Source organism: Malurus melanocephalus, unplaced genomic scaffold (genome assembly GCF_030028575.1).
Source record: "Malurus melanocephalus ecotype Western Australia unplaced genomic scaffold, MMel_1.1 scaffold_278, whole genome shotgun sequence".
Taxonomy (NCBI): Eukaryota; Metazoa; Chordata; class Aves; order Passeriformes; family Maluridae; genus Malurus; species Malurus melanocephalus.
In genome coordinates, this window is record NW_026623510.1 from 1 (window position 1) to 26,007 (window position 26,007).

Consider the following 26,007-nt stretch of genomic DNA (forward strand, 5'->3'; position numbering starts at 1 on the left):
CTGCTTCTAAATACGAACATTAAATGATCCTTCTCCCTCTCCACCAGACCACTATTTTTTTTTAAAAAAAAAACAACACTTCAGACCATATTTGAACATGCCTGCTTAACAGGAGAAAAATGTCATACAACCAACACATCTTTCCCATGAGGAGAGAGAACATTCTGCATTACAAACATACAGCAAATGCAACCAGAGGAGGCAGAGGTGGGTATGGAGATCTAAGCAAAGGAAACTTTCTTGTCTGGAGTCCAAAGAATTACATTAAAGATGCTCAAGTGTCATTTTAAGAGTCTGCATCTTGACATCAAGCAGACCAAGATGCTTTCATGGTCTTTCTTCAAGCAAGAAGGCAGAAACACAAGTAGGGATTTTCTTTTATGCTTAGCAAGATAAAAACTGAATATAAACACTGAAGTATTTATTCTCACAGCAATCCCATGAAATGCACTGTTATTCCCATTTTACAGATGAGGAACTGAGTCACAGAAAGACCTTCTTTTAAACTGGCTCACAGTTTAAAACCAGTTTAAAAACTGAGCTGAGGACACTGCGTTCAGATCCAGTGTTTGAGCCACAAAACCAGAATGCATCCTTCACAAAAAGGTCAGATTTTCATTCAGTAACTATGAAGGTGCTGAAGGAATTCAGTAAATTCTTCTGTGAAAGCTACTTGACAGTAAGATGAAAGCTACTAAACCTGAGCTCTGGTAACATATACATTGAAGTAGGCTCCAAAGAAAATGTGGAAAATAGGTGTTTAATAGCTGCGGCAAGAAAGAGAAAAACAAAATGCCTTTGCAAATTATTTTGTTTGTGTGAGCAATGTGCTTTTGCTGAACGACTGGTGTGTGCAAAAAGGGTATATTTTTGGTATGTCAGCTTCAATTACCAGCAATCTAAGAGTGAAGAGCGACAGCCTTGTCCCAACAACCTCCTCCAAAGGAGATGCCCATCAGCCCAAGCCCTGCTCCCAGAGTGACCTTTCCTGCTTTCTGACTGGGCATAAGGGCACACAGCCATTTTATTTAAACTTCTTCTGGGAAAACTGCTTGTTAGATGTTGATTTCCAGCAGCCATCGCCCCCCTGAAAAAGAATATTCATGGCTGGTGTTTCACTTGGAATGCTAACGGGATCAATTTGAACTCCCTACACTCTCTGTGTTGTTTCATACATATTCAATGCCATTTACATCATTTTACCGAAAGCTGTTTATGAGTGGGGATGCACTCTGTCTGGACTGTTGCTGGGTTAATTCCTAGCATGCACGTTACAGAAGAAAGCAGGAACTGGTGCGAGCAGGCGAGCTGGATCCCAAAAGAGGCAAGGCTGGGAAAAACCGCAGTGCCTGGGGCCAGACAAAGCAGTTTCAGCACAAGTTCCAACGCTGCACCTAACACTTTTTGTCAGGCAGCTACTGAGAGCACTTCACAGCCTGCTCACCTCCTTGCTGCTTTGTTTTCTCTATTTAAATAAAAATTACGGTCTCTCCTTTCAGTGGCACGGCTAAAGGGCCCCGTAATCCGGTGTATCCTTGGCTCTGTCACTGCGCTCGCTGACCCTACAGTGAGCAGGCTCTGACCACCAAATGCGAGCGGAATAAATTATCGCTGACACTCCAATATTTAATTATGCAGCTGTCAGAGCGGCCCTTTCGAAATTCATTTTAATAAAGTGGGAACTTTTTTTTCCTTTCAAGGTTAGAGTCAGGGGAGTCACCTTCTGTGTCAGGCTGAGGTCTCCACCATGAGCTTTGCATTCTTCCCCGAGAAGCCTGTCACTTGGCCTGATAGAAGGACCAGATAACGGCACCGATGTCTATTGGCCTCCCCCGCCCTGCCTGGATGAACATCCTTCATTTAAACCCACAATAATGAGGACCTCAAAGTCAGGCTGGCAGCCACAAGGGCAGCTCGGCAGGGGAGGAAAAAAAAAAAAGAAAAAAAAAAAAGGCTCCTTATTATAAAATTCACTCGATGTTATAGCCGCAATCTAAAAGCAATCATGTTCATCTCGCCGTTTTAAATGGTTAATCAGAAATATGTAACATGTTAAAAAATGTGAATGGAAACCCAATGGGTGAAGCCCCAGCAGTCTGTATTTATCTGCACTGAACTCAGACAAGGAGAGGAATACTGCTTTGTGTTTTTCTGCCAGAAAATTACCTAACTCAATGTTATTACAAAATATTTAGAAAATAAAAACCCTTTATAAACACCTGGAGTGTAATAGGCAGTGTTCACATACTGCAACCTGCACATTGTATGGATCAGAGTGCTTTCTGAGATGCTCAGATGCAAAATATTCTCAGCATCCATAGCTCTGCACACACACACACACACCCAGCACATGAAACAACCCTTGTGCTAAAGTGCTGGCCAGCAAAAACCTTGCCTTCATGGAAACAAAAACTATTCGCAAGTGTGGCTACCTCTCAATTAAATCTTCACACCTGCAGATCCCTGCTTTCAAAACTTTTGATTTTTGTAGTGTGCAGCACCGAGGAAAACAGATACAAGTCTGGGCTATGGGAAGCCAAAAAATATGTGAGCAAGAGTGTGGTTGACCTAAATAAGTAGAAAAATAAAAACAAGTAAAAAAAAAACCTACACAAATACCAAACTTTCTTGTTTCTGTGTGGCAACACTTCTAATTTCTAAGTAATGTTAATAACAACTTTGAATCACAAGCTCTGTTCCTTCCCTGGGTTCCTATGGTGCTACACAAGCACTGGAGATTTAGCTGTGCAAGATTTTCCCCAATATGATTATACATCTTCTACAAATGGGGAAGAGAAAAACACATAAATTGCATGTGGGCTGGGAATTAAAGCTCACAGGGAAGACCCACATCTCCCAGCTTAAATCAAAAGAAAATTTGCTAATGAGAGAGAAGTTAATGGGATACCTTCCTACCTCCCATAGGTGCTAAGTGACCTATCCCGAGACGCAGTGTCCCAGGAAAAGAAATTAAAGCTTTAGTAAATTTTTTTTTTTCACTTAATTTGATCCACAATGAAGTCACAGCCAAGAGAGAACAATATGACTCACTAGCACGAAATGTTTTACTTTCTGGATTCATTAGCACTAATGAAGAGCAGGTGCAGGGTACCAGGGGAGATGCTGAGCAGAGCAGCTCTCCAGCATTTTCCACTGCCCAGGTTGTGCCTCAACATTTGGTGTTTTGCTCCTTTCCTGCAAGGGGGTGCACATTGCGTCTCCCAAATAATGCACAAATAAATCACCATCCCCAAAGCCAGCAGAAAAAAGCTACACAGGGCTCCAAAAAAGCCCAAGAGTCCACTCCAGTTTTGCAGTTTTCTCAAATGTGCTGGGTTGTGCTATGGAACTTCGTATAAAAAAAAACCAAAACAAAACAGAACAAAACAAAAAAAACCACCAAAACTATTTCTATTGAAAAAAACATTAAACTATTTATATTGGAAAAAAACCCATTAAATATCTCACTCATTGGTCATTTTCTACATGAGATCAGAACTTCCCAGCGAAATTAAACACTTCCTCTTCTGATTCAACTTGTCTTAAACACATGTAAATTTCTGACAAGATATATGAGGGTTACCCATCCAGAATCAGGCACCTAAAAATAACCTTTAAGTAAATGTGGTTGCTCTTGTCCCCTTTTTGCCAGTGGAGTCAGCCAGCACTTTGAGAGGCAGAGCTCCAAGTGGAGCTGAAGGACCCTTTGGTGGCAGCCACTGCATTGGGTTTCTGTACAACACCCAGGGTGACAATTTGTATTTTAGAAGCCTCGATTAAGCTGTGTGGATGTGGGTTTGGACAGTCATTTATCAGCTGCACACGCAGTACAAAGCCAACAGAGCCTGGCTTCCAAGAGGTCTACACATGTTTCTGCACTATAAATAATAACTGACAGCCTTTTTTTACCACTTATGCTAAGATTATCTCCCGCTGCTTCCTGCTTTAGGTCCTCTTGCTTTATTTTTGGCTGTGTCATTTAACTGTGGTGGAGGCAAATATTTTGACACATTGCTGGCATTTTGATCTCAGCATGTACAAAGCCGAATGCATCTCCTCGTTGGCTTGGAGCTCACCACAGATGCTTACTATGCAGAGGACACGCTCCAGGATCTGAAATTAAACCCCTGATGCATAAAGAAAATGTATTTATATCCTATTATAAACCTGGGGAAATAAGTACCTTAAAACATCATTTTCTATGTGTTTTAACTGGGCAGCTTCAGCTTCACACCAGCACGTGCAGGTTTCTGAGGAACACGTCCCTCCAAGCAGCGTGGTTCACCTCCTGGTGTCAATCCAAACAGATTTGCTGAATCCTACTTGTCACTAATTTTTGCAGCAGAAAAATAATTATAGAACAAAACATCAGGGGAAAGAAAAAAAATAATCCCATCAACCTGGTGTGACACGCACACATAAACATGCAAAAAATCCCAGCTGAGAGACTCACAAAAATGAGCAATTGTTGAATGTGCAGGCCAGGCAAGGCTTTGATTCCCCCACAATAATAGGGAAAGTGCAAATAAATTCTGAGTCAACGAGACGGCTTAGACTAACCTGGCATTGGGAGAATTTTCAGTCCACAAATTCCTTCACAACTGAGTAAATTTAAAGAAATAAAACTAGATTGAGCATTGCTTTAATACCTGCTGGTGTAGTTTCCCACACTGTTCACTGGCTTGTTAAATATGAAAAAGATTTGCCTTGCGAAGCCACAGTGAGAAATACAGTCACAGATGGGTTAATTGTTCGCTCCTCAGATCTTACCATTTTTATTTTGGTTTAAATATAACCTGTTATTATAACAAGAAAACTCCCTGGCCTTGTGTACAAGACTCAAATATAATCAGCGATATCACACTGTCCCTTAATAGAAGGTGCAATATAAAAAAGATCATTTAAGATGCCAGCAGCTTCCCTCCTGACCCTGCCTGGCTGAGAGGCAAATTGCATTAGAAAATGACATGCCATTCATCTCACGAGTAGTTGCAGGAACATTTAGCTAATTAAATGATTAATAAATTTAACACTGCTTTATAATTTCATTTAGCCGTGTTGGAAATCAAACGGTGCACTGCGTGTGCACCGAATGAGATTAGGTGGGAGTTGTGGGTTTCACCGGCTGCCCTGGTAATTGAGATTAGTCTATTACTACAGTGACCTTTTTAACTTTTATACTCTCTTGTTAAAGTGAAATAAAATTTTATTCACTTTTAAGGCATATTTACTTAGTGAAATTTACGCAAAATTAAAGAAATACCAAGCTAAGAAGCGTTCATTATCTTTTTTGTTCTTTTATCCTCATTTTAAACCCTTTTATGAATTCCTGCTTTAATTTGGCAGCCGAGTACCACCACAGCATGCTTTGAAACAAACTCCTTTTATCACTAAAAAACAAAAATAGCCCCCCCAAACGCTGCACACTCAAATCCATCCAGCATCACCATGAGGGGGTTGGAGTAGGGGGGGTCAGTGCATACAAAAAAAAGCCATAACCTCAATATACCTATGTATTTGTACACGTTTACTGTAGCTTCATCTGGAAACTACCTCGGGAGCTGGAGTTCAATGGAGAATCTCTGCGTTCCAGCACAGTCAGCTGAACAATCAGGATGCTGTGGACGTGGTCAGCTGTGAGCAGGGGCTACGTTTGTGTCATACAAATCCCCCCCACTTTTTGTTCATTCATCCTCACGCACAACTTGGGACAAAATGACCCCCTTTTATTTGAAACACGGCAATTTGCTCTGTAATTGTCTATCTGTGTGGTCAGTGCTCACTCCTCTGAGGAGCAGGAGGGGACCCTGAAGGTGACAGCTCTCTCTGGCTTCACCCAGCTCATGGTCAGAGCTGGAGGTTGCTGCTGATGTGTGGGAAGCCCCAATTTGGAAACTTGCACCAGAGAAAGAAAAGCAATTCACAGTTTTGTTGTGATTAATTCCAGCAATTTCTTTTCAGTATAACAATTATGGACACTGTGTCCTCTACCACACTTCTGTCTGTGGTAGCCAGCACAGGTTAGAAGGTTAATACTCAAGTAGTGCCAATAGCCGAATAAACTCAAAATCCCTGCAAGAAATCACCTTTGTCTATCCAGGCACAGCTTACACCTATCTTAATGCTAAAAGCATAAACATCTATCCACACAAGATTCATTTCAGCAGTACAAGGACTCATTTTATCAGTTCTTGGAAAACTTGTCAAGATTACTGACACTTAAACTGACACAGAACAAATTTTCAGTCGATGTGTCTAATGCTAGGAGGGATGTTTAATGTGTTTCCTTTCTGAACAGATGTGTGTTTATAATGTAGAAAATAAAGGAATTAAAATGCATATCATTACTGAAACTGATCCCTCTCTGAATCGCAGGGTACATCAGCTCAGAAAATGTGCTTGAAAAGAACTCAGAACAGGGTTGGCTTTTTCCTGAAGTCACTCAGAAAAGGGATAAAATACTTGATACTGTTCATCTAATATGGATATAAAATCCGTGGTGGCTGAAGTGAAACGATGCACAGGAAATGGGATCTGACATCAGTAAGTCGGGGTTCTGCTCACTCACTCTGGCAAAATAAAATTCCGATACAGATGGGCCCAACATGTGGGAGAAACAAACTATTATCAGCAAATGCATTAAATATAGCAACCACAGCAACAATTTCATCTTGAAGGCAGAAAAAAGGCCAAACAAATTATAGGTGATGATTACAACAGCTATTTACTGTGATAATTGGAAGGGAAAATTATTGCTGGATTTTCGAACCACACCATCATCACAGATGCGAAGAATCATCAACAGGATGCAGAGAAACATCCAGTGTCTTGATGTATTGGAATAAATTCCATTATTTTGACTCAGTGGCTAAAATCCACCCTAATCCAGAGGGACCCCATTTCCACCCAAAAAGTGGAGCTATTTTCTGGCCCTCGAGGCAGCAAAAGCCACGCTCATGGTCCTGAGGGACCAGCAATGTGGGGTAAACATCATCTTCCCTATTTTCAGATGAGAACAATGTAGGTGTCTACAATTCACCTGAATTCCTAGACTTCCTTGACCTTGTGTGAAGAAAAAGGCACTTTTTGAGATCTCTTATCTGCCCTAAATTAGCCATTTACCCCAAGGTGAGATGCACTGCAGTACATCCAAGTGCCACCATCTCTCCCCAGACTACAGAGAAAAACAAAACCCAGTAATTTTATTTTAAAAGTCCTCCCACTAAGATGCAAGTTCCTGACAAGTATTGAAATATAATAAATCCACTTCAAGACCTCCAGAACAAAGCTTTCTCCTGAACTTTGTGTAGGATGTAAAGCTGCTAAAATACCCCCGTGACAAATGCATGATATTCAGTGCATTCACAGATTTAGCAGCTTTGACTTAGGAAGTCCCTTGAAAACTGGTTCTCATACTCCACACTTTCCCAGGAATGGTCAGTCCTGGCATTTATTTTTATTTATTTTTCTTGCGGGAGTGGTCACTGGCATTTGGATGGATACATTATTTTTGCCAGGGAAGATAATATATGAAGCTGATGAGCTGATGACATGACACAATGATATCTTACAAATGTCAGAGGGAATACTGTTTTCTCTAAAAACAATGATATATGGATAACAGAAGCTCTGTTTCTAAAAAAAAATGCATCTTGTATGCTGGGCTTTCCAAAGACAAAAGGGTAATGTGAAATTTACTTCTTGGAAACAGATTATTTATGTTGGCAACCACAGAAAAGGCAGAATTTAAATAGCCATTATCCACTCACAACTGTGAGAAGCAGGAAAACCCATCCAATTTTTTCCAGGAACTTATGTCTCCTAGTATCTCCCTAAATCATGAATCATATTCCTTCAGATGAGATCTACTACAGCTTTTATTGAAAGAGAGGTAACCTATTAAAAAAAAAATAAAGAACCAACCTGTTGCAAAAAATAGGTAAGACTTAACAAAAAGGCTGACAAAAATCCTAATAATAAGAAATTTGTTATATGAAAAAAAAATAACAAATCTGGGGTAGATTGATTCATTTATTAACACTTTTTCTCATTTCTAATAAAAAAGGTAGATCTTTTGAGTGTGTGACAGTACTAAATATAGCCATTATTAGAATAAACACTGTGATCTTTCAAACAGGAGTAGTTTTGTCCACTCCTTCTTATGCAGTGTCCACTTTTGCATCCCGTTAAGTTGGCATCCATATTCAGTTTTAACTCGAATGCACCTCCAAGGCTGCCCCTGTGAGCTCTAATAATGTGCACTGAAGTGGAACTATGGTCACCGTTTCTTATCATTCACACTGGGAAACCGTGTAAGGTCAAGCTTGTGTTTCAGCAAGTAGCCTTTGATTTTAATTACCTCCTATAAAAAGGTGAAATCTGGGTTTCAGTGAAGGCAATATGAATTTGCTTTTGTGGAGCTACGATTTCACCCAAGGTTACTGAATGTGCAGTTGTGTGTGCACCTACCTGTACATAGATCCAAGGCTCTGTAGGATTTAGGATTGCATATTCCTTATTGCCAAGTAGCAAGTGGAGCCTTTAAAATATTCAGATGGGGTATGAAAGGTCCACATATGAGCTGGAGAGCAATCACCTCTCTTACAATCAGCACATACCCCAAATGAGTACACCCTTAGAGATAAAACTGTGCCACCACCACGGGCAAGAATTACGGGGCTCAAAGTCCCATCAGGTTCCCAGGACAAGATCAAAAGTATTAATGGGAAATCATTTTCTTCTGCGAAATGTTAAAGCCACATTAATTATCCATTGAGAGCAATAGATCAATCACTACAAAGGTTCCATGGCTGTGGGACAGCTTTGTACCTCTGCTGTCTTGGCTCCCCAAGCCCATCATGTGCAGACTCTCCCAGGGCAGCAGCCGTGTGACTGTGACATGTGAAAGAAAAGAATCATCTCTTGTAGAGCTTTGGCTGATGGACTAATCCAGGACAACACTCAGAAAAAAGAAACTAAACCAACACCTGACTCTGGTCTTCTGAATTGCAAAATAAGCACAAAAAATTGGCCACCTAACCCTAACCATAACTCTAACACTAACCCTAACCCATCTAGAGTTGTTCTCTAAATTTGACAATGTGACTATCACCCTCAAGGAAGTTTTGATTATAGACCTTTGACTCGGAACAATAGCTGTTCAAATTTTGTTGGAGTTTGGAAATGGCTCTTCCCCATTTACCACCCAGGCCCATGTTCCCTTCCCACAGACCCCACCACAACACTTTTCCTGTTTCCTAACAACATCATCTTCTAATTTAATTCCATGTTCTCACAGAAAAAAAACAAAACATGTATATGGAAGCATAAATGGTATTTTTGAAAAGTTATCCATGTATTGCTTCATCCCATCAGTATTTAACTGGTAGTGACAAAGCAGCTGCTATTTTTCACACTCAAAAAAAAAAGCTTGGTGATATCTCAGTTACCAAGAGGTGGCAGTTGGACTAAAAACCTTGAGTTTCATTTCTAACGATGATTTAGCAGCTCAGAGATGTCAAATTCATGATGAACATGATCTGACATTCTGGCTGTTGAATATGGGACATACTTAGCAAAAGTCAATACAACAGACACAACTATGACAAGCAGAAAGCAGCCCTAAATATGGTCCTGAGTGAGTTGCTGGTGTCCACAGCAGACTGGCAGCTTTGCTTGGCCGTCTGCTGCTGTCCCTGGACATTCCTGAAGTTCTAGGAGGAATCCTTGTGTTGGCTGAACTAATTCTCACTCAGCCACAAGAGCAGTTTTGACATCCTGGCCCTACTGCACATGAAGACATGTTGCAGGGTATTTTTACACACTGCTATTTTTGTGTGTCCATAAAGTGATTGCCAGGCTGTTTATCCATGTATCCATGTATCCAAGAGTGCACTTGGATGCATCAGGAATGGCTGTCTCAGGAAAACTGTTGGATACATGGTAGGATTAATGCTGTTAAAAGTAAACAAGCAAACCATGTCTGGGGAACCCCGGCAAATCTCACAGCTCACAGTCATGTGAATTTAGGTGCCTTAATTTCTGAGGTTGTTTAATTTTGATTGGAATATTGATTCCCAAATTAATTTTTGCACCATGAAGGTGAAATCCCTGCCTCGTAACTGCTGGGATCAGTTGAGCAAGGCTGAGTGCTGAGCTCTGCCAGGTCTGACTCTACCCCAGCCTGACTTTTCAGGGCTGTGACTCTGCTCCCCCTAAAAGGCTCCAATCCAGGCTACCACTGCAGTGAAGCCCCAGCACAGTGTCCCGTGGCCACTGGACCTGCATAACCCCACATTTCTGCACTGGATGCCTCTAATGGCTCAGGCTCAGCCCACCCCTTGCCCCAGTGTGTAATGGGACTGCATCAGAGGATGCAAATATCCCACAAGATCTGCCACCAMTGCTGGTTCCAGGCTCCTGGTGATGATGGATGATTTTCACTGCTAATGAGGAAGAGAAAGAGAAACTCAGAGTGTGCTGGTTCCCTTCCAAAAAGCCTGTCCTGACTGACAGCCCAGCCACTGGAAAAGAGGGCTCAACTGAGATGGATTAGGGGTCATGTAGGCTCTCTAAAACATGGGTTTTCACAAAGCCTGACTCTATGCCTCTGGGTTCCTTTTAAGCATCAAACTGATTTTTTATTTAGCAGTTGAAAAGCAACCATGTACATAACCTGGAGGATGGTGTATTTACTTCATCAGTCACAGAAACGGATCTGCAGGGATCCCTCTGCTACCCCTGAAAAAARCGTCACCAGTTTGAAGGAAATCACTATAAGGAGAAGAGGAATAATCAAGGGTGGGAGTTTTGATATAATCAAGGGTGTGAAGTCTGATTCTTCACCAGGATGTGCTCCTTAACACAGCCTCAGCATTGTTCAGCACAGTGCGCTGCAATTACCGAGGATTTGAACCATCTGACCTTCCCACATTAAGCCTCAGTATTTCCCAAATCCTGTCAATAAAAAGCAAATGGCCAGTCTCTCGCTCTCTCTGTGGAACTAGGCAGGGAATGCAAGTCTTTAGTGAGCCCGGGGTGGTTTTAAAGTGAAGCAGGAGCTGCTCTCCCCTGCTCAGTGCAGGTGTAGGAGCCGCGTGTGCGCCGCTGCCGCGCAAACAGACTGCGCTTTGTGCTCTGCTCATCCATCACCCGCTCTGTCAACACAGGTCAACTAATCCTGCTCTGCCTGACCTCTGACCAGCACGCCGAAGGGAGGCAACAAAAAATTCAAATGCACTGCTGAGGGAGACAGAATTGTTAAAGCTGCCTTTTCTTCTCACCGAGACAGGGTAAAACAAACTTGTAAATGCTATTTGAGAGCAAACCTCCGTAAATGAGGGAGAAGCTGCRCTCTGAGTCTTCCCCTTTATGATTAATAAGTTGTCAGGTCCTTCAAGTGCTTTCCCATAATGTAGATATTTTATTTGGTTTTGCCCTTAAAGACTCCTGCCTCGATTCAGTCATTTCATCTCAGTATTTCATGGTAAAAAAACAACAAAGCGAAGCAGAGGCACAGCCCGAACAGACAAAAGGGGGCTGCAGACACCCCAGACCAAAGCTGCCAGATCCACAAAGGGAGCTGATTCCTCCCCTTGCTGAGGCAAAACAATAACAAATATTGATGCCTGAGTTAAATGTGTGAGGGGTAAGGTAAGAAATACATGAAAGTTTAAGACAGGCCAAACTCATGGGCTTGGTCTGCGTGTCTGGAGCAAGGTTTTCAAACAGGTGTTTATTTCTAGGTCTGGGGGCAACTCAAGAGAAGAAAGTTAGCCAAAACAGGCTTTTGCACTTGTAATAACAGTACTCTTCAAAATAAAAGCATTGCTCCTCATTCAGAGAAGTTTCAGTACCAGAATGGCTACGATAAAAGTATTTGCATACTTCAATATTTCTTATTTATCTTTGGGACAATGAGCTCTCAATATTTTGAAAGGCTGAACGGAGCAAATCACAAGACTCACAAGCAAAGACCGTTTCTGCCTCAGCTGTCAAAGTAGTCACACGGATATTGTTTTTATTGAAAAACTAAACCAGGTATTTAGAGCAAACTCAAAACACCTTCCCACTTCCTCCAGTTACTAACATAGTGGAAAAATATACACATTCACTGTATGTTTTTGCTTGCGGGATCTGTCGTCATTTCTGTAAACAGAAGGTAAGAGGTGGAAATTCCTTTGCCTCRACGGGAAACGGAGCACAGCAAACACGGGATAAACACCGAGCATCACGTATTGCAGCAAGTGAGGTATGTGCAGGGATTACAGAAGGGTTTTGGTGGGAAGGGACCTTAAAGATCATCTCATTCCACCCCCTGCCATGGACAGGGACACTTTCCACCATCCCAGGATGCTCCAAGCCCTGTCCAACCTGGCCTTGGACACCTCCAGGAATCCAGGGGCAGCTTCTCTGAGCACCCTGTGCCAGAGCCTCCTCACCCACACAGGRAAGAATTTCTTCAGAACATCTAATCAAAATTTACTCCCTTTTAGTATAAAGCCATTCCTCCCTGTCTCCCCAAAAGACTCACAGTTGTGATTGGTACTGATGAAAGGCAGTGGTGTGATTTTACACAATAACTTCCTGGGCAGATAAAAYTGAACCCCAAATACAGGACAAGGTAAAGGGGATGACCTGGGTTTGGGGCAGCTGGTCCAATACTCTACTGCACTCTCAAAAAGTGTTTTGAGAAAAACTTCTTTTGGAAGCCCTACAATTTCAGTAATTCTATCTCTTAACAACTTTGCTTTTCAGCTTGTTAAGAGAGATTTGTTTTTCAAATGTAACTGGCAGCTTGTTCACCCATGGAATGCAAATGTAAAAATTAAGGTGAAGATAAAAGAGAATCATCCCAACACAAAAATGTAGCAAAAATTAAATTCAAAACTTCAAGTGTAAACCATTTTGACCATTTAAAAACTGAGATATTCCCACTCAACAGTTTTTCCAGGTGTGAGCTTTGGGTTATATAAAGGACAAAATGAACTGTTTTCCTCATGAGAACACTTTTTAGGCCACTGATGTCTGCTGGAAAGCAACCTTTAGACACAGCTACAAGCTGCCAGGAAAATGGTAACTGTGCCTGCCACTCATAACACACAGCAGAGACCCAGAAAATGAATTTTTGATACTAATATGTGCAATTTTCTGATATATCACGTGATATTTCTCTAAGACATAACTTTTGATATGAAAAACTGGTGGAAATGCAGTCCTTAGGCACCGTTCTAGCTCGCATATGTGCACACAGCTTGCCACTGATTTCAACAGGAGTCACATTTAAACAAATTTAAACTAAATGTTCAGCTTCTGGTTGTTCCCAAGATAAACACGAGCAGGCCCCTGTGGTGTGATAGCCGTTAATGCAAATGCACAGCTTTGTTGATATGTAAAACCTTCTAAGAGCCAGAAGCTGGTTATTCTTAGTCATCAAGATGAGATTTGAATCTTTGGGATGTTTGCCTAACCCTGTAGGCTTAATCCACTCTGAGTTACAAATTACAATACTCCAGCAGTCAGTTAGAATTGGATCTGGATCACTGCAATGTTTAAAGCTGCTGGTCGGATTATGGGCTGCCCCTGCATTTGAAAAATCATCAATAATGTAATTACCAAAATTCCTATCAGAATCCTGAATTGAAATGGTTAGATGGCCACAAAGACACACATATGAAGGGTGAAAAGGCAGGARCTGATTAACTTCACGCTAGAAAATTGAGTTCAAAGTCATGAGATGTGCTCAGGACTGGAGGGTTTTTATTGCCAAGGCAGGAACAAGCGAAGAGCTGCTGAATGCAGCTGATATTCCATCGATAGCTAAGTAGGAGACACCCTTATAAAGCTGCTGAAAAGAAGTTTAAATAGGTCTTCACAATTCAGGCTGAAAAGCAATCTCGTGCAGAAACCACATCAAGTTCTCTGCAATGGCTCTTATTCAAAAGTTGATGGGCTGAGATCGTCTTCCACTTGCGTTTTCTTCTGTTGTTGTTTTTCGTAGGACACTTCCTGTTTAGGAAGTGAAATGATATTCAAAACTGGGGTTTTACTGTAAGTGATTTCAGTAATGTTCTTCTCCTCCTACCACAACCACAACTCTGGTGTCTGTCTCTCCAAAAACAATAACAATAATGAATGGTGAGTTCATGACACGTTACCTCGTGATGCAAAAAGGAAGGAACAGGAAGGTTGGCTCGAGGCTGTTACAGAGCTACAGCTCATTTCAGCATTCGTTGCATCACTYAAAACAACTATAAAATACTTGTGCTGTGTACATTCACTTTTTAAAAAAAATTTCTTTTTAATTCTCACCCAAACAATATGATTGGGATCCTGAATTTGGTSTAAGTGTCCCTTTGAGGTGAGCCCTGGCACTGCTGTCATGAAGGTGAACAGACACAGCTTGGGACTATTGGCATGCCACACAACATTTGACAACATTTGTTACATATTTCTATACTTGTTCACCAATGGCTGCTTTTCACCCTATAATTCAAATGATATTCCTAACTCCTTTTTACTGCACTAACAGAAGCAGAATCCAAGAAGTGTTTTCTKTCACTTGTGGGTTTCTAACTGAAGGATCATAGTTGAGAAAGATGTGAGGGTTTTAATCTAACCCAAATTGAGTTCATTGCAAACACAGCACAGAGATAATTCTTACCATAATTCATGGTATTATGAACYAAACTTCAACAACATAATTATAAGGAAATGTGGAAGAAAGGTTGCAAATCCACAAAGAGCTGTTGGTATGATTGTGTGCTATTATAAAAAAAGAAAGAAAAACCAAAGCAACGTAAAGAAATGCTATGATCTACCTTCACATTATGGTTTTACTTTGGTGTTAAAGTCAGACCTCAGTGTATATTGTACTAACTTGGGAATGATGCTTTCTTCCTTAGCATAAATAATCAYGTAGAATTCAGAAAAGAAAGAAGAATTTGATAAGCCATCCATTCCAAGAAGCAAGGTACAGCTGGAAATACCCATCATCTCAAGATAAACAGTGAGCAATAATCCCTGGCGACTGTTGAGAGTCTCAAGGWAAATTTCTCAAGCAAAAGGCTGCAAACACTTTTGTCCTGGGTAAAGTCCAGCTCAGAAAACCCCYCCTGGGTCTGGATATTTCCACTGCTCACAGTATTGCTCCCACCACRTTTCAAAAGCCCGGGAGAGCTGTTGTGCACTGTAAACTGGCTCTTTTCAGGGTAAATGTGGATGTTTTTTATTGTTGGTGAGAGTGACTTTATCCCAGGGCATTCACAGGCAGTTTGRGCTGTCATGGTGCTGACTCAACTTTATGGAGTCCAGTCTGAAGCCAGGGGGGTTTTCTGGGGTTCAGCACCTCTGAACACCAAACCATTTAAGGGAACATCTTGAAATAGAAAGGAAGATTTCTCTGTTGCAAACTACAATTTAGTGAAAGCCAACCCCGTTTTTAAAAATTGTTTTAGAATATAYTAATCTTTTGATTTTTACTTTAACATTCATTTTCTGTAAGAAATGTTGGTTTTGTTCCGAGAAGGGGTGTTACTTTAAATAGCTTGGAGTGAAAATAAGGATCTTTCAAAATTTTTCAATTTCAAGTTTTTAGATTTTTTTTCTTTCTGTTCTAGCCTTTTGACCTCTAATTATTATTTGAATTAAAAACTACTTTTTAAATGACCACATTACTTAAAGAACCTAATTTTTTTCCTGTCTTYTCTCAGTGTCTGTAAAATGCTTAGAGACTTTTTTGGAGGATGATAGCTGCATAACTTCACATAATTTTTATAAAAAAGTAAAAAAGAAGAATAAAAAGATACCATGTATTTTTAATCAAATTGCCTGGATTCTTTTTTTACATAACTTGCTGTCTTAGAACATGAAAATACAGGGGAACTGAATGATCAAGCAACTCCCCATTAAAAAAATGCAAATAACCCATTTTTAATTTAAAAGATAAGCTAATTAAAAATAATGGCTGTGGACAGTTCCTGACAAAGCAGTTCAAAAACAAGAACCATGTATTTCATGAGACTTTAGTGTTTTTTAATTAAGATGATTTTTCACTTCCCCTCTTGGCCTGTGATAATAAAAAGCTGCGATTGGAAACCAAGCAGGGTTGGTTTTTTTTCCCCGTTGAGAAGTATAAAGAATCAAGACTGATGTTGACTGATGGGCAGCAARTAAAATCTCAGGCAGTTCCCACTCGGCGTTAAAAGCTGGCCACAAATTTTAATYGGGGGAGGTAAAGAGGAAAACTCCCTGCTCACCATCCAGCAGTGAAACTATTCAAGGCTTTATCTCCCTCCTGACTGTCCAGTGCTCCCCATTTCAGCAGCACTCACAGCTCTGTCTCTGCCAGAAAGTTCCCTTTTTGCTCATCATTTGTTACCTGACCCTCCTTCCTCCTCCCCTGAGTGATCCTCTGACTGCAGCTCCTCAGGAACAAAAAACCTGCGATGCCAACAGGGGCAATTTTTGATCAAAACATGGAAATACAGATAGTTCCAACATCTGTTAATTWATACAGAAAGTTATTTTATCCTGTCATTAGAGTGGACCTTCTTAACCTTCCTTACAGCAGTCCTGGTATAGGAGCTGGTGATCTGGGATGGACTGGAGCAGGGCTGTGAGTGGGACAGCACAGACAGAGACACTTTGGCAACCTCAAAATGACGCTGCAAGAAGGAAATGCAGAAACCCGGCTCTCACACCTCAGTCAAGGAACGAACAACACTATTTGTGTGTGGATTTGGTGTTGGAAGAGTGGCAGGATACCAGGGCATCCTGTCTTGTCCCTCTWGCACTGCCCTGTCAGGAGCCTTTGGTCCCCCACCAAACCAGGCCAGCATCATCCAGCTCCGCTGCTCACAAAGCCCACTCTCAGAGCAGACACAGCAACATGCCCCAGCCTTTCTGCACTGCTCTGACGACAAGAACCATGAAAATAGCCAACTGAGGAGGATTTGCACCCCTTTTCCCCCAGCAGAGTGGCACAAAGCAGATCAGGTGCACTGATCCCGACCCTCCTGTCCTCACACTGTTTGCAAAGACAGCCAGCAGGAATGGGAGACAGGAGTTACAGCAAACAGACATAAACTTAGCAACACAAGATCCACCTGAGCACAGGAAGATTAGAAGAGATACAAGACATTTCTTGGAAATGTTGTCTTAGTGGTCACACTCCTAACGTGAGGTCAGTGGGTGTGAGGCTGCAGGTCATCAACACAGCTCATGACCAGGAAAAGGCAGCAGAGCCATTAGGGAACACATGCAGAGATCCAAAAAGGCAAATGAGCCCTCAGCTAGCGACTCCACATCCCTCCAGCCTAAGGTATTTTGTGATTCAGTGATAATTTGTCTTTTCTTTGCATCCAGCAGTGCAGTTTTACAGCTGTTCAGACAATATTTTATTAACTGTAACACCACATTGAGAAGTCATTGCCCATTTCTAATTCAGATCTACCCAAGACATCTCCCAGTTGCAGCCACAGTTTAGTAACTCACTGAGTGGAAAAAAATCAGATCAATTGCCATCCACCCTCCTCACCCTTCAAAGCACTAATTCACCTCCCTATTCAATTTGGGGCTTATAACCATGGGGTGAGAAAAATCCCTTTCTGGGYTGGAAAGGTGGGGTTCACGAGCAATGAGGAAACCTTTGTGGGCTTGTAAAAGGTGAGAGACATACCTTGCAGCTCACAGGTCACCTGTGATGAATAGAGCCCACAGTCATTATGCAATCAAATTTTATAGACTTTAACTGACTCCTTGAAAGCAACCTGAGGCTTTTAAAAACTCAAGGCATCCAAAAAAAAAAAAAAATCTGGGATATCTGAAGATAGTGCTGCTAAGGAATTCATTCAAGTTGTGTTTCTTGCTGCAAAATTTATCAAGTCGAGAGAAACATGTGCCTCCAKTTCTCCAGCAGAATATTTAGCGGCGCTCACACTTTTCCAACACTAATACAGGAACAGCCTGCCCAAACCATTTCCCCCGCTTGGAACKCAAGGAGGGCCGACTTATTTAAAGTTTATTTTTACCAATTTAATCTTCAAAACTTCAAAGTTTGTTTTCTGCCGTATTTTTAAAGGCAAGAACCCCGGTCTGTGCAGGATTACAGCCAAATATGTGCAGCGTGGAGGTGCACCTGGAAACCATTAAGACCTGAACTTCAAATCTCCTGGYAAGGAGGGGTGTGGAAGACCCCATCCTCCCCCTTCCCAAGGCTGACACCCTGTTTCTATTAGGGTAACYTTGAGCCAGAGGTGTTCAAAATAAGAATTCAAACTGCAAGCAAACACATTATAAAGGACTCTGCAGTACTGCTCCAGGGTAGGGTCAGAGGCCAATTATGTCAGGCTGAGATAAAGACAGAAACCTCATAAAAAACCCAAGTTCCCAAAGAATTATAAGAAAGATTCCAGGTATGTTTAAGTATGCAGATACTTAACTTTAAAATGCACAGGAATATATTTTCCTTTTCTTGATCATGTTCACTCAAAAAAAAATCTTTATTTSAAGTTGAAATAAAATCAACTGTTTATTTCTCCACAGTGTCATTCTCTTGAAACCTAGGCTCAAGTCCATGGCTTGTTTGGATTTCTTTTTTAAAAACCAAAATGCCAATATGATTTAGAGCTCCTTTTTACTTACATAMATACATACATTTCTATATTTCTTGGTAAATTGTGACTTGGTATAGATACGAGAAGCCAGATTGTTGGAAGTAAAACAGAAATTGCACTGTGAACTGCCATACCAGCTGGTAACCACATTTTCTAGAAAATCTGTGGGCAGGCTGTCTTGACAAAACAGAATGGGAGCTAAAATTGTTGCTATTTTTGTGTGATAAGTAGAAAACTGAAAAGGCAAAACACAACAATTTCACTTCKGAAGTGTTAGTTTTCTAACTATTCATATTTTTTTTTCCTCTTTACATTGGCTTTGCCACAAAATGCTTTGTTCACCCTTTCTACTTACATATCTAAATCTACAGAATGTCCTTTTCCTATTCTGTGTATTTTGTTTCAAGCCAGGCACGGTACCCCCAGCACTATATAGTAAAGGGAAGAAGAGATGGCTGCTGAGCTCAACTTCAGTACTTGCAAGACAGAATCTTTTTTTGGAAATCATTCTGCTTTTAACGAGAAGCACCACAGCACTGCTGCCCCGTTTGACTTACGTGTGGTTTTCATACAAAAATCTTGATTCCTTCTTTTAGCATAAAATACTGATTTCTCCATTCACAGAGCAAGCAGACCTTTGTTTCCTCTTAAAAGAGTTGAGGTCTGAGCAGAGCCCCAAAAGGCTGGTGTGGCCCTGCCTGTGATGTGAAAAATATCCTCAATAACCTGAAACCCATGCACATGAAACTAAACTCAATCATTGAACTGAGGGGGGAGACCGTCCTCATCATTGAGGGCAAAGAAAATGTTTGGAGAAGTTTGGAACATCAGACTGGTTAAAGGGCACCACAAAATGTCCCACAGGAAAACAAGCGTTGGTTTTGCACCCTCTTGGGCTCACCCCAGAGCTGTGAACGGTGGCACAAACACCTCAGCTCGTGGTTTCCCCCAAGGGAGGGTGGATGGGATTGTGTCCCCCTCCCTGTGGGTAGGGCCCATCCATCCTCATTCTCCTCCCCAGSCTCTGATCTCTGCTCTGCAAAGTCCCAGCACTGCCAGGGGAACACCCCAAAACCAGCAAAARTGGGATAAAAAACAAGACAGGGTTCCAAGTGTCTGCCTGGCCACTGCTCCAGGGTCACTTCCAGCTAAACAGTGACAGACTTCTGGCACTCAGAGGCAGGTGGGGGAGGCTGTGATAAACCTTGTTTGTCCAGGTGCAAAGCTAAAAGGGGTTTTGCTGTTTTTCTTCAGAAAGGAGCGAGGCGGCTCCACGGGCTCTCCCCTCTGCCTGGGGCTTTTAGGTCATCCCAGACATCACTGGCAGCTTTGCAGGGTTTAATCATTTTGGGGAAATGCCTTTTTCAGTTTAAACAACATGAAGAAGAGGCTGAATGAATCCTGCACCTTGAGCCTGGTAACAGAGTAGATTTGCCAGGAGTAATTCTCCCCCAGCAAAGCCAGATGGCTGAGTGGGGTGAGAGAGGAACGTTTGCCTCTTTAGCATGATTTCATTATTATTGTAACTGAAATAACTGATTGTCAAAAGCACGAGTTTCAGGGCTAAGACCATATGCAGCCRCTGCTGGAAGCGCTGTGAGAAAGTGATAAAGGATGAACCAGAGCAGAACTCGTTGCAAGGCAAAGAGACAAATCAAGGTTGCCACTGATAYGGTTGTGCCCTGGAAGTGTAAATAAATGCGAAATGCAAAGGGATTTCATTCCCCAAGTCCTACAAAGACTCTGAAAATTAAGAGAGGAGGAGAAGGGTTTTTTTGCTGCTCCACACACACACAAACGATCCTCCCCACRGAGCTCCATTCATTTCTGTGAATTTTCCCTCTTTGTAGCACATAACCCTGTCGACACATAGCACCTTGTCTGGGCACCCAGCACGAGTGCAAACTATCACAGAGGGAAGTGTTTCCTTCCCATTTGTGCAGGAGGAACAGTGGGAACACAGCAAGAAGGATTTACAGAGGGGGCTGAGGTCTCTCCTAACACCCAAAGTGTGGCCAAAAAGAGCAAAGCCACCTGTTTTGGTAGGAGGTGAAACCCGTGCTGAGGGCAGGGGAGCAGGGGCCAAATGACTGCTCCGAGGAGTYGTCATCGACTCCTGCTTCTTGGAGCAGTGCAGTTTTTGTATTCATCCCATCTTAAATTAGGATTCAGATTTTGAGAGAAGCTGCTGCTTCTGAGGACAGCCTGGGCAGGGAGGCGTTTTRTSCTGGGTTAGCAAACAAAAGACACTTTAAAAGTRAAATCTCTGAAGGGTAYMAGGAGYAAATCCCCTTGTGTTTAACRCTGACCTCTGGGACAAGGAATATTRGAAACAACTGCTCCASTATCATCCAGTGSTCTTAAGGGGCTGAAAAGCATTTAAGCAAGTAACAGGCTCCTGCCTCCACTTCTGCTTCCCCAGGCCTGATGTTGGACTAAACCTTCGTCAAAAGCCAGGCAAATATAAACTCACATCACTTGATCTCTAGCTCCATATACTTAATTACATGTAGAGTTAGCRAGCTGGTGTGTTTTAGTTAAATTATACTGACAGGCAAAACTCTCTGTAGCATTTAATACAATTGAGCAAATGTTTTCCCCCTGAAAGTGCCCTGGGAGGCAGAGGAGGTTAACTGAGTTACTTACAACGTGAAAAGCACATGTAGCATGTCACCAAATATATTCTGAGCTGCATAAAAGATGTGCCATGTTCTAACAGCTAACTCCTAAACTCTCAGAAATTGGAAACACCTGCCCAGTGTGCCTCAATGCTATATTTATTTGTCTGTGAATATTTATAAGCATTTAAACGACAAATGTTGTTGGCATTGTTAAATCTTGATTGTGAAGTTTGTAAATATTCAAAAGAAGCAGATGTTTACTAATCCCATTTACCTTTAAGGGAGAAAAATGTAAAACTGGAACGAAAGCAGATTGTTAAACTGTTTTCCCAACAGAAACAACCAAAATAAATTACTGCAATCTGAAGACTATAAAGAGTGACTTCAAAGGTCAAAGGATTAAAGACAGCCTAAACCATGAAACGCATTTTATTAAATTAATAAAACATACGATTTTGCTAACTTAATTACACGGACAAATTAGCTGGAAAGGAAGCTCGGCATCCCGGATCAGCGCCGGCCGTGGCGAGGCTGCAGCAGCCCTGAACTGCTACTGCTCCATCCCTGCTCGAAACCCTTCCCAAGGGCAGCGTGGAGGGGACAGAAGGAGCTGAAAGGGCTGCCAGGGCTCTGCACTGCCTTCAAAGAACTCGGAACTGCTGCGGGACYGGAGCTCCGGAGCAAGCGCAGCCGCTGCCAAGCCTACAACTTGGCTCTGCTGAGTAACCAAAACACTAATTCAGTTCTCTCTTCATCTGTTTTAAATCATGCTTTTAAGTGTATTTATGTGATAAAGAATTGAAGCTGTTTCTTTTGGCCATCTAAATAATTGGGACACTCTCCTTTTCAAATAGATTGACATTTAAGTACAACAAGCGCATTGAAAAGTGAATTTTGGCTCGCAGAGCCTTGAATTTGCTTAACTCTTTCAGAGCTTAGCTGCAGCTTTTCTCAAAGCCAGGTTTCTCAAGGAAATACAAGCYTTACAGGGATCGATCTTGTTCTCACAGAAGTCAGAGAAAGTTTGATTTAAAATGATCWCAAAAAGAGCACTGTAGCAGAGACCATTTTACTGAAGCAAAGAAACTATTTCCTAATAAAAGACTGCATTATTCCATCTATAAAGAARGTCCACTCCCAAACCAAGTGACTGAAAAAGCTATCATTTACTCTCACTACATCAGCAGGGATGTTGAAATCCAGGGGAAAAAATACACCTAAACTGGGGTGGTGATATCCCAGGAGACAGCAGCAGAGGAGCACGGGACAGGGCCGTGTTTTGCAGGATGATTCTCATCTGCTTTGTGAAAGTTCAGATCCATGTTCAGATCCGTGTTAGCTCACCTGCACAGACATTAAACACCTCTGTTTTGTGCACCTTTGCTGTGACATTAAACAGGGCAAGGTTATAGTTTAAAACACCTGCACTGAAGAATTGATCCATGGCCTCGGAGGAGGGGGTGGGGCTCCCCTTCCCAACACTTTACAATTTGCTTGGACAACACTGAAAACAAATCCTTACAATTTCTCAAGCAGGAAAAACTCCATAGTTCTACCCCTGCTAAAACAAGTTCAGRTGTATCTTCCTCCCAAATTCAATTCTTTACAGAATGTTTTGCTGATCTATTTCCCCATTTGCTATTTTAGGGTTTAAATACCAAAATAAAATCTTTTTTAACAGAAGTCACTTTTGCCATTTAAACTTAATATTTGTTCACCAAACTATCACTATGTTTTGCCAGTGAAACAGCATTTCACTTCAATAGCATCATGTGCTCACCCCATCAGTAAGCTCCCCTCAGAATTCACTAAGTTTGTGATGAAGTGAAGCGACATCCCTAAAATCTGAGGATTAGTGCTGTTTCCAATTGAGAGAATGTTTTGAAAGGTTGCCCTGATTGCTATTTCAGTTTGCATATAGATCCTCACACAAAACCATACTTTTCTCTCTTTCTTTCTTTCTTTTTTTTTTTTTTTTTTTTTTTCCCCCAAATAACATTCTAATGTGTCATCAGCCTTGGACAGGCAAGGAGATGTACACGATTCCAGCATTTTTAATTTTCAAGGTCACGTAGCACAAATCATAAAGAAGAAGCTCTCTGTGCAGCAGTGGCTGAATATGCAAACAAACAGTTAGATCTGGAAACAATTCCAGATCTTTTATTAGGGTTATCCAGATCCTTTATTAGGGTTAACCTTACACACAACTGGAGTTTTTTTTGTTCTAAATTAAAGAAAAGCACGATTAAAAAAAAAAAAGAAGAGGAAAAGCTTCACTATTTAGACTGACAGTACAGTAGATTTTAACTTATGCAGTGTCATTGGGCTCTATTTCCCCAGGAGGAGGGGTTTGGCCCAGGAAGGCTCTTCCAGGGAAGTCACACCAGATCCTCTCCTGCCTACAGAGGGGACCACAGCAGCGTGACACGAGAGGGAYRTTCACATCTCAGCACARYTCAGGTGTGYAGATCTCATCTGCAGTGCTGAGCCCCTCCTTTAGCCATCCTTACCAGCCCTGGCTCCTCTCTTTGAGCACCCCTGGGGCAACACAAGCCCAGGCTCACACAGGTACCCACCAAAAAGGAGCTTTTGCTGCCCCACATCACAACACGTAGCAATACCTACTTTTGCTAATGGTTGCCCTTAAGGGACTGAGGAGACCATATTAATAGTAATTCATGTTGGGATGCTCTGAATCAGCAAGGCATAAGAAAATGAAAATAGCAGCAGCTTTGCATCATTACAACTCTACCCCTTGTGGATTTTCTGCTGGTGGCAATATCCCTGAGCTGGCGTAGACTAAAATATTCTCCTCTTTAATACCATTCTCCCTCTCTTCAACTCCTACACTCAAAGAAAGCTGAGTTTACTAAGTGGCACTACTTTCTTATTTTAATGAATGCATGCAAAGCATATTTATGTGAGTACTGGAGCTCAGAGGTTTAACAAGCAGCTTTCCCATTGTAGATCCCACTCTCTACTCACCACTTGTGCAGTTTGTATTCGAAAGAACCTCGTTCTACAACTGCAACTCAGAACAACAGCAAAACAACAATCCCTGCTTTATTCTGCAGGGTAAGATTGTTAGTTCTACCAACAATCTCCTCACAATTCAGCAGGTTAAATCTCGGGATAACATCACTGCTAAAACACAAAATAGCACCACGTGAGAACAGCTGCAGGACCCTCACCAACAGCCCTTTGGTGTAACACGTGTCAGGGTTCCTTTGTCAGGCTGCTGAGATGCTGAACTTTGTTTATCTGTGAGTGAAAACACCATTCCCCACCCAGCAGAGTCACTGTGACCTCTGTGTGGAAGCTCAGCACAACAATGCTGCTTTGTGCAGCTCGTGTAGGGCCATGGGAGTCAGGATTTACTGCTCCGGCAAGTTCATAATAACCTTCATCCCTTCTGGCTTATCCAGCTAGCATTCTGAAACAAAATATATAAAATGCCAGAACTTTTTCCTTGCTTCTTCCCTCTGTTAACTGATCCTCATTATCACTCAATTTTGCAGAAATTTCTTTAGACTACAAACACAGGGAGGAAAACTCAGGGGAAAAAAAAAAAAAAAGCATGTTCTGCTGACACAAAGTGAAGGATATAGCTTTAACAGCTTTCACTGAATTGCCCTTTTGTGCACCACGCAGGAAAATCCAGCCACACTTAACATCCTAAATATTTCTGTGCCCACATTCAAACTACMGAAAGCAAAAGTTACAAACCTTCTAACATCTGAAAAGAGATATTAGAATAGCAATTTTCTAACCTTTATTCATGGCAGGTACAGGCCTGATGGGCATTTAAGTGGCATTTACAAACAGCTGAAGCAGTGGCTCTGAACTGCAGCAGGCCATAACAGGGGAAAGATGATAACAAGCAAGAGCAGAGTGAATATTGCAGCTCCTGAAATGGGCTGGGACCCTATGATCCAATTAAACCAACAGAAAACACAGCTGCTCGAGCATTGCAGGGCCCAAGCTGTAAATATGAGCACCAAACACACAATCTCTTTATTTTTTTTCATTTTTTTTCTTCCCCCTGTGGTGTCACTCGCTCGCCCAGGAGTGGGGAKGTRMCTTGGCAAGCAGAGCTCAGCCTGGCCACGCTGCCTTTGGGGGGTTCTGGCAACAACTCCTTTCGCTTTCAGCCCCATGCGGTTTCACACCTCGACCCCACAAGCTCACTTTGAACTTCAGGTTCAAATGAATGAAAAATCTCAGCGCAAAAGACAGTCAAAACCATTGCTTATTGTGGGAGATCTAAGCCTGACGGAGTTCTGTGTTAAACAAAAAATATAATTTCATCTTTCCACTTAATATGAAAACAGAACATTGCTATTCCTTCCTCAGGTTCAATTCAACACTCTCTCAATGGCATCCTGTTTTTCCATGTGYTGGCTTCTAAGTGTAACCATTGACTTTCCTATCATGGCTCTTCAAATGGGCTCAGGTAGGATGCACGACTTCAGTGAGATTATTTTTTAATTACATWAAACTATAAATAGCATTCCTGCACTGGACCTGCAGGCAAATGTAAATCAACATTATGCTAGGTCAGTCCTTACGTTGCATGTGCTTGATATTTATATCTGTCACTGTGAGACRGGGAAAGGAATTACATTTATAAGTAATTAACCAGTTTAATGAACATCAGTCAAGGGAAGGAACTCAAGTTTAAATTCAAGGCTATGCTTTGCTCCTAATGCCAGAAGAAACTGTGTACATTTGGTTTTCCCAGCAAAGCACACAGGCAGTGACTGATAACAGCC